Here is a 9,246-nt window from a genome sequence, read left to right on the forward strand (position 1 = left end):
TGTCTCTCACAGTTGCTCGATTCAAGTCAGCGCAATTCAGTTCACTTCAGTTTCAATTCAGGTCACTATAATTTAGTTGAGTTTCATTCAATTCAATTTCATTTGACTTGAAATGAAACAGAAATAAGGTAATACAGTATCTGTAACCAAAACAGACCATACAATATAAAAAATATTGTATTGTACTGTCAGTAACGTCTGTAACATGATTGATCCGGACGTGTGCAGGGTGTTTTTATGTTTTTCCTTTATGTGCTGTTTTGTTTTGTGTGCCTGTGCATAACTGTTGTATGTGGATTCGATGTCGGATCGATGATCCTTAACGACAGGCTACCGGAGCACAAATCCCCCCCAGCGCATTCAGCTCGGCTTTCCCTCTCATCGTTTCAGGGGCCGCCCCGGAAAGCCACGCTTTAATTCAAACACTGAGCCAGGCGCTCTCGGGGGGGGACGTATGGGGGGCGGACAAGCGTGATCACGGGAGAAAAATGTGGAGCCGACCTAAAGTTAGGGGAATCCAATTCATGTGGCAACAACGAAGCCATTAAAGTGCCTTGATACTATGAAAGATATCACAATTCAGGCCATAGGAAGATTCATTCAGATAACAAAGCGTCATGTAAAATACAAGACAGACGGATTTTTGTTAGCTAAAAGAAACACCGGTCATCAAACGATCTGCTCAGTTAAAAACTAAATGTGACTGTCTAAGATAAGACTATCTTGCTCAATGTATCAGAAAAGCCTTGGTGTCTGTGACTAGTAAGAGTTTGGGAAAGATTTATGGGTTTTTTTTATTTGCACAGCAGTAGGAGAGAACATACAGTCCTCTTGAACATAACGTTATTTCAGTAAATTTAAGCTTGAATCTTTTTGTCAAGCTGAAATTCAGAGAGTCACCAGAATAAGCTTCATGGCACATTTCATAGAACTATAAATTATCATATTCTGTATTATTATATCAACGCAGGTTCGCAAAAGACCAGTATGAATTTAAAAAAGAAACTAAAATAAAAAGTATTGTAAAAGCGGATGGAATCCTTCCTGAAGAAAAAGCTGATCACCCATGACCTCATGCCTGATCACCCTTCAGGAACTGTTTCAACGTGGGTTTGAAATGATTCCACTCACTGTAGTCATAATTGTTATTGCCAGCACTTTTACAGAGTGAAGTGCGTGTTTGAAAGGGCTTTTGTGTCTCACACTCTCAAGTCTTTATTGCCACTATATTTCTCTCCCTGCACATTTCTGTCTCTGAGGTTATCTTTTTTTTCTCTCTATCTTCCCCTTCTGTTTTTTTTATCTCAGTCCCTCTGTCTCCTCTGACTCATTTTCTTCGGTTGCATCGTCTCCCTTGCTCTCTCGTCGCTCTCGCTCATTCCTCTCCTGTGGCGAACTGTCTTCTCCGGCTTTCTCAGAGAAAATGGAAATTTGAATCCATTCAATTAACCCATCATCCCACTTTCTTGTCTCCCCCTCCTCTCCCTTTCTTTCTTTCTCCTCTCTGCTTGACTTCTCCCCAGAATATCCTTGTGGCTATCGCCACATTAAAGATAGTCTAACGGTATAATATTATCATAATAGTTGTATCCATCAGATGCTACCGCTCACCTACCATTCAAATGGTTTTGACAGTAATTGATGTCTAACCCAGCTTCAACCGCACAAAGGCACTCGGGGAACAGCACCGCCTTTGTTTGCGAGATGCAATTGGACCATTAGGGAGTACCTCTTCTGTACTTAAACTCCCCTCGTGAATTGTTGAAAACAGACTAAATTTGTGAAAAACAAGTATTGTTGAAAGCTCCCAATTTTCCTGATGCCTGAGTGGTCTCCAAGTGCCATCTCACTGGTTTTTGTTCGTCGGAATCACGATGCACCGTCAGTGCTTCTCTCGGCCGTGTTTCTCTCCAGATTTAATGGGACGCTGGAGGATAGGGGACAGCAGACTGAGCGTCCACAAACCAGAAAGGACCTGATCACACTCCCGTCTGGCCTGCTTATTTAAAAATAGCCTCACCCGCCTTTTCTCCCCGCCTCCTGCTCTGTTTACTTTGCTTTTATCTGTCATACGTGATCACTGGAGGCTCAGGGATGTTTTCAGGTATACTGTTCCATACACAAAAAAACAGATTTGAGTGACGTTTATTGTTATGTATCCCTAAACTTTTTTTTTTTTTTTTTTTCTTTTTCCCCCCCAATATGTCAGCCAAAAATAAGACACAGTCTTCGTCGGAGATGCTATTATCTGGCTCTATTTTGAAAGACTATGTCTGTTTATCAAATGGTGGAACTGTGAATGTCTCACACAGTCTGTATTGTTGGTTGCCTGACTGCAGCATTCTCTGCAGTTGTCTCTGGTGTTATGAGAGTCAGCAAAATCTTTCAAATAAAAGGAGGACACTGTGTGACTGTGAGTGTTTATCCGAACCGATCTTCTCTGTTCAGCAAAAACCTCCAGTTCTGCCTTTTAACGTTGATGTTGTTGTATAAAAGCCGGCTGATACTATCATTCACCTGATGGAAATATTATTAGGACCATTCTGTCAAGCTCAGACTGTCAAAAATAGATTGGTATTTAATGGGGGTGAATATATTTTCTTTGCAAATCCTAAAACATATGGCGGGGTGGCATTGGAAGTTAGCAGCAGTGCTCAGGTGGTTGAGACCCGGTGGGGCTTATTTTCAAGTCTTCACCTAGACAGCGACACGTTACGCAAGTGTAATGACAGGATTCACGGCGTGAATATGCACTTCCAGAGTAACAGTGAGTCGGTCTAGTAAGTCTAGAGACGCGGACTGGCCGTTTCTGTGGAGCATCGACGATACGTGCCGGAAATTAAAGGAATAGTTTTACGATAGTTCGAGGTGAAGCAGGCAGGTAACAAAGGTAACAAAATCTGCCGACCTGCACCTCTAAAACTCATAATTAGCACTTTATACTTAATTTGTTTAATCCAAAGTGTGAAAATGACAGTTCACGGTTTTATGAGGGGTTATGCGCGGGACTGTTTCTTGACTTCCCAGAGTTTCAGCTGGTTCAACTGCTCCTGGGCCAAATCACGCATACAGTATTCTGTACAGCGGTGCCCTCAGGGCCCAGTTGTTAGGGTCTCCCTACATCTCTCACTCCTCTTAGTTCCTGTCATATCTCTCTCTCTCTCTCTATATATATATATATATATACAAGGTACAAGGTAAACTTTAGTGTCACCATACACATGAGGGGTGCACACAGCAGAACAGTGTGTTTACTGCTAGTGCAATGTTAAAAATAAAAACACAGGAAACATACATTAAAAAAAAACATACATTACATGTCTTAGCACAGAAACAAAAAGACAAGGATTACATATGTCAGTAGTTGGTATGAACTGACTGAGTATTGTACCAATGTACAGCAGAACAATTGTAGTGTAAAATTTCTGTCCGTTAGGTGCATGGGTGTGTAAATGTGTGTGAGTCACATGTATTTGTACCATAGGCAGTTTTAAAAAATATTTTTCATCATTTCATCATTTATGGTGCAAAGAAACAAACGAGCAAAAAAACGTCCAGCTCATTCCAGCTCCTGTAAAAGCCGGCTTTTTGGAGAAGTCAGCGTCTTGCAGGATCTCGATGATGTGCATGCTAATCACTTTTCATAATAATTATCCGATGCCATTGGTTCACCCCACAGAAAACATGTAGTAGGCCAAGCCGTGAGCCAGAAGTACATAACGGTCCATGTAGACTACTGCAACTACTGCGCATGCCAGACGCGTGTTGTTCCTCCAAGCAGACTGAACCAAGTTGTTTGAGGCCCCAGACCCACTCCATCGCAAAAATTCTGCAGCGGCTCCGGAGTCCGAGCGGCTCATCCTGCAGTAGGCTGACAGATAATTGCTACAGAGACTCGTGTGTCCCCACAGCTATCAGGCTGCACCTTAACAGACCCGACACAGACAACGCTAACCAACCAGAGCTCGGCAGACTGGAAACAGACTGGGATTGTTCCATTATGGGGTTTTTTTGTTCTTAACTCTCTCCATCTACTTCATCTCCCTGTCTGCTCCTCTCTCCAACTCTCTCCCGAGGTCATCTATCTCTCTATCCATCCATCTATCTATCTATGTCCAAAAAAAACTACAGATGTTGTACGACTCAATAAGTCAAACATTTTTATTTTTGGTGGGAATTTAAATCAGGCAACTTACATATCAATGTAAAAGTAATGTTAACTAGATTAAATGTGTGCAAATAAAAAGGACTGGTGTGTTCCCATCTTTCAGTGTAGGGTTTTTAAAGGAGATCACCAACTCAAGCAGCGGAAGATGATGCATTCTTGAAGCGGTTTGGTGCAGCAGAAATTACAGTGATTTTTTGCAGAATAGCTCATGGGATGAACTGAACATCACAGATTGATGATAAGAGAACGTATTTTCGAGGGAGGCTTTGCCCTTTAAATTATTAATTGTTTTCAACATGTTTAGCCTAGGGTTTCTTTGTCTTGCTAATTTGCTGATGTCCCCCTACACTGGAAAGCCATGTTTCCGCCTCACAGGAAAGTAGTTTGCTAAATCAGAGCCTGTAGTGAGAGACTCCCGGGATGCGCTGAGCAGAGCTATAAACCCTCATGAGGATCTGCTGCTGCTGGAGCCTCCTGTCAGATCGACGTGCTGATGCAAACTTCTGTCTGTCGCATCCATATTGACACTCCTTAGCGTGCTTCAGCGGTGCAGGGATGCCAGATATTCGCTTTCTTTTTTCTTTTCTTTTCTTTTTTTTGTCCCAGGCATTCTTGCATTTATTTGATAGTGACAGTGACAAGATGAGAGGAAATGAAGGGAGCGATAGGAGTCGTGGAAAGCCACAAAGGTCCTGGCCAGCATCTTAAACCTCTCAGCCACCAATTTGCCCCCAATACTCCTTTCTCAAATATAATGGAAGAGTTTAGTATAAGAAAGGCTTTACTTCCCATTTTTTTTCACGTATTGATTTTCAAATTCTGACTCTTATCAGTGACATCAAATGCTTGCGGTAATCCTTGAGTTGATGATTTTTTCCCACACATTAACTTGGTAAGTGCTCTGTGATGTAAATGCTCATTAACGGGTTGTTTCCGCACTGCACATAATTCGGACAATGTGATGTCTTCTTCTGTTGAGGAGGTGTGGCTTAATGCCTCCCACTTGGCAAACCTGTGTCCTTACGAGGACATTAAGGCGGCTCCTGAACCTGCCCGTTCCTCCAAAATTTTACAATCTAATCTCATAAAGGCCGAAACTAATGGCTCGTTTGAATGAGGCTCGACAGCTTATAAGGTCAAAAAGTTCGTCTCCAAGAAATTCCTCTCGGATGGTCATCGGAGTGCAGATATCAGTCATAAATCAGCACAAGTTCCACATTAACTGCGTTTAGAGTTTAGACCTGTGAGGTGCAATTTCAGCACATGATGGAGAAACACTGTGGCAGGGTAAAGGAAAATATTATATCCACTTAGCCTCGATTTAATCAATGAACCCCCCAACAAACTGTGAAGAACAACATGTCCAAGCTTCTAACAAGAACAACCAGTGGGCGGTATTATTGACGTAGTGCAGAGGCTTTTTCATCGCTCCAGTTCAAGTTATATATATATATATATTTAGCAGTGACAAATGACCCCTTTTGCTCGTGGTCATACATTTTTCTTTTTCCCAATTTCACAAGTTTATGAGGATCAGAGTGCTTGATGGTTAGATGCGGCGGATTGCAAAGGATACACAAATTGTGTTGTCTAATTTAGACAAAAGAGGGCTGCATCTCAGTGACCTTTCACGTTGGGACAGGTCTTACTCATCCAGTATGATGTATTAACTCTTAAAGTGAGGAGGATTGCAGGCCCTGAACCGGGAGGGAGCCTTTCTTTGTTTTCTGTTCTGTCGTGGCTATCCTTGCTCATGTTAACAACCGCTCCTGCTGTGTTTACTGGAAACTGCGTTTGCCTTGTACAGACAGTAATGCAAAATTAATTACTTCTTGTGCAACGGAGGGTTTTCCCCAGTGTTGTACCACACAGTGAATCTGCAACAGACTGACTTCCTCCTCGGCAGTCTCCGAGGGCACTCGAAGCTTGCCGTGGTCTGTCAGTCAAATACTGACAGCCGGAAAATTCAAATTTGGGGAAGAGGTTGGAGTCTGGTCTGGGAGCTGAGGTGGGACGAGATTTAACAGCCACCACGGCTGAGCGGTGAGAGAAATGATCATACTTAAACCCCAAACATAAACCGGTTTAAACTTTAATATCTTCCTAATGGAACGATAATTTTCAGAATCGCCACCAAACACACATTATAAGAAGTGAAATTGTAGCTATTGAGACTATAAATTCTTGTGATAAAAACTTAATGACTTTGTACTTCAGGAGAGCTTGGAAGTTTTTTCATTTTCCTCTGTACAGCTGGAGTCTTTTGGAACGATAGCAGCTAGCGTCTGCTGCATCTGGTACAAAAAGTGTTCTACTTGAGCAACCCTGTCTACTAGAAATCACACCTACATACCACTAAATTGTTTTGCAAAATAAGGAAACATAAGGCAGCATATGTGCTGCGTCGTTTACATTCAGTGCAAAGTTTTTCAAAGGTGTTACTTTTACGTTCTGTTGAGGTTCCTCACAGCTTGAGGGAAGAAGCTGTCGCAGAGCCCGGTAGGGGAGGCCCTGCCGCTCGGGGCAACCTCCTGCCGGATGGTAGGAGGGTGCAGAGGCTGCGGCCGGGGCCCCCCCTCGATGCGGAGGGCCCTGCAGGCGCGCCGTTTGTCATAGGGGTGTTTTATTCAGGGGAGTGCCGCGTTCACTGTCTGTCGTAAGGTCTCGCAGTCAGACACACCACGCAGTGATACAGGGAACTCTCAGTGGTGCCTCTGCCCGGGCCTGAGCCCCGAGACTCATTCTCTGTCAGCAGTTGAAGAAATAATCCATGACGAGGTCCGTTTAGCTGCCGCTTTTGGAACGAACATGGAGCACAAACCTCAAGAGTAGACGAGGTTTCCCCGGATATCATGGACTTGTATCTGTTCAAATATCCATTTTTTCTGAGCACTTCACAGACTTTGCGTTCATTTTAGCTCAGACATTCTGGGCATATTTTGGATAGTGTTGGTATCAGTACCAGAAGTAATTAAGATAAAGGGATTGAATTCAAAACTGTGGGTAAAATTTTCCAGAATCTGTTTTTCATGTGGTACCAGGTAATCAACAGCACATATGGAATGCAGTACTGTCGGGATGTACAGCGTTGCAACCGAAAATATGACTCATCCCTCCCTGTTCGCCATAAGGAAGGAAAATATCACAAACCTCTGATAAGACCAGCACATGTAAAATCTTTTATCAACTTGCTGTAGGTTAAACCACTGTTGGATTGCGTAAATCTAATTGGTGGTGGAGCGGCAAATGTGCTACGTGACCCACTTTCCCTTCAGAGCACCATCGTTTGTCTAATTTTGCCCTAGCATTAATCATTCTGCACGCCCGCGTGTCAAATGGTGGATATCTCTGTTCAGTGTCTCCCGTTGTTTATCTCTTTCTCTTCCTCCGACTGACAACACATGCCTGAGCTGCACATGTTCGTGCCTGCGAAACGGCTTTTACAGCTGAAAATTGACGATCTGGAATCTCTGGAACGAGGTTCTCTCTTCCCGCCCAACGGAGTCAGCGTCGGGCGCATAGAAGACCACGTAGCGCAAGATGAAAGACCACTTAATTCAGAGCTTTTAGGGGCCCCCCTTCGTAGCTGGGGGGCCCCTTAAATTGTAACCCACTTTCAGGCCACTTATGGAGCCAGCGGTGCCAACGTGAAGTCAAAGCAAAATGATTAATGACATTATTAAACAGTTTAGAGAGGTTGTGTGTTCTTCTGGCTGGAGCCAATTTAGGGCGATTTGTGAGGTGAAAAAAAAAATGTAGCGGAATGAAAGTGGAGTGTCTGTGTTTGAGTGTGTGTGAATGTGGGAGGAAAGATGTCTGAGAGTGTGTGGTTGTCTCTCGGTGCTCTCAAGAGTGTGTAACAGTGTGCATACTGGCAAGAGAGTGTGTGAGTTGAGTGTCTCGAGTGTGTGTGTGTGTGTGTGTGTACGTGTGTGTGTGTGTGTGTGTGTGTACGTGTGGGGAAAGTTGACGAGGTTGCGTGTGGGACTGTGTGTGTTAGTGGGCGGCTAGGTGTGTTTGTGTGTATGTGTGTGTGTGAGAGAGAGAGAGAGAGAGCGACATGCAAAGGTCGTACTGGGGACAGGTGGAAATAAGCCAATAAGCCCGAATCTCATTTCCTGTGAGCTCAAGAGGAGAAAGAGTGAGAGATGGAGGGAGAAAAGAAGGAGGGGGAGTAAGAGAGAGAGAGAGAGAAAGAAGAATGCCATTGATCGAGTTTGGGATGGAGGAAGCGGGGAGCAGAAGGGAGAGGGTGAACTAAAAGGCATAGTGAAAGAGAGAAAATGTCAAAATGGAGTGGAGAGAGAGAGGGGAGGAAAAGTGAGGAGAGGAAAGAGGAGAGACACAGATGAAAAGAGAGGAGAGGAGGGCAAAATGTGAAAGTGAGAGGCTATTGGGACGAATTGACAGCTGCCTCTGAGATCCCATTAGGGCTAAGCCAGTAGAAAGACTGCCAGTGACACACACACACACACACACACACACACACACACACGCCGATAAGCTACAACATTAAAACAGGTGAATGGTTTTAATGTTGTGGCCGAGCTGCGCGTGTCGGCGGCCTGTTTCTGAAGGGAACTCCTCCCGAACCATCGGTGATGTGACTCAAAACTTATTTTACAGTTTCACTGACTTTCCGTGGCCTCGTCCCCTTCGACCGAGTCAAAAACAAATGCGCCGATCGGCCGCGACGTTAAAACCCTTTCCCCGTTTTCACGTTGCGGCCGATCGGCGCATCAGCACCTCCCGCACTCGCGTGCGCACGCCCTTCACGCGCAAGCCCGCCTCATTGCTTTTGAGTGGTGCGCCCACGTTGGCGTGCGCAAACAAGGAACTCACGGACGCCCACTCGTTCACACACTTAAACACACACACACACACGGTGTATCACGTGTACAAGGATTCGGCATCACGGGACACCGCGTCTTTCTCAAACGCAGGAGACGGCAGGCTCGAGCAGGGACACGCACACGCGCGCACCGCAAAGAGACGGAAACGCGCGCGCGAGGCGCGATTTGAACCGGGCGACGCTGCCGGTTGTGGTCGAGTTCTGTGATCCGTAAAAACCCGTTCAG

This window comes from Xiphias gladius, chromosome 24 (assembly GCF_016859285.1).
Source record: "Xiphias gladius isolate SHS-SW01 ecotype Sanya breed wild chromosome 24, ASM1685928v1, whole genome shotgun sequence".
In the NCBI taxonomy this organism is placed as follows: Eukaryota; Metazoa; Chordata; class Actinopteri; order Istiophoriformes; family Xiphiidae; genus Xiphias; species Xiphias gladius.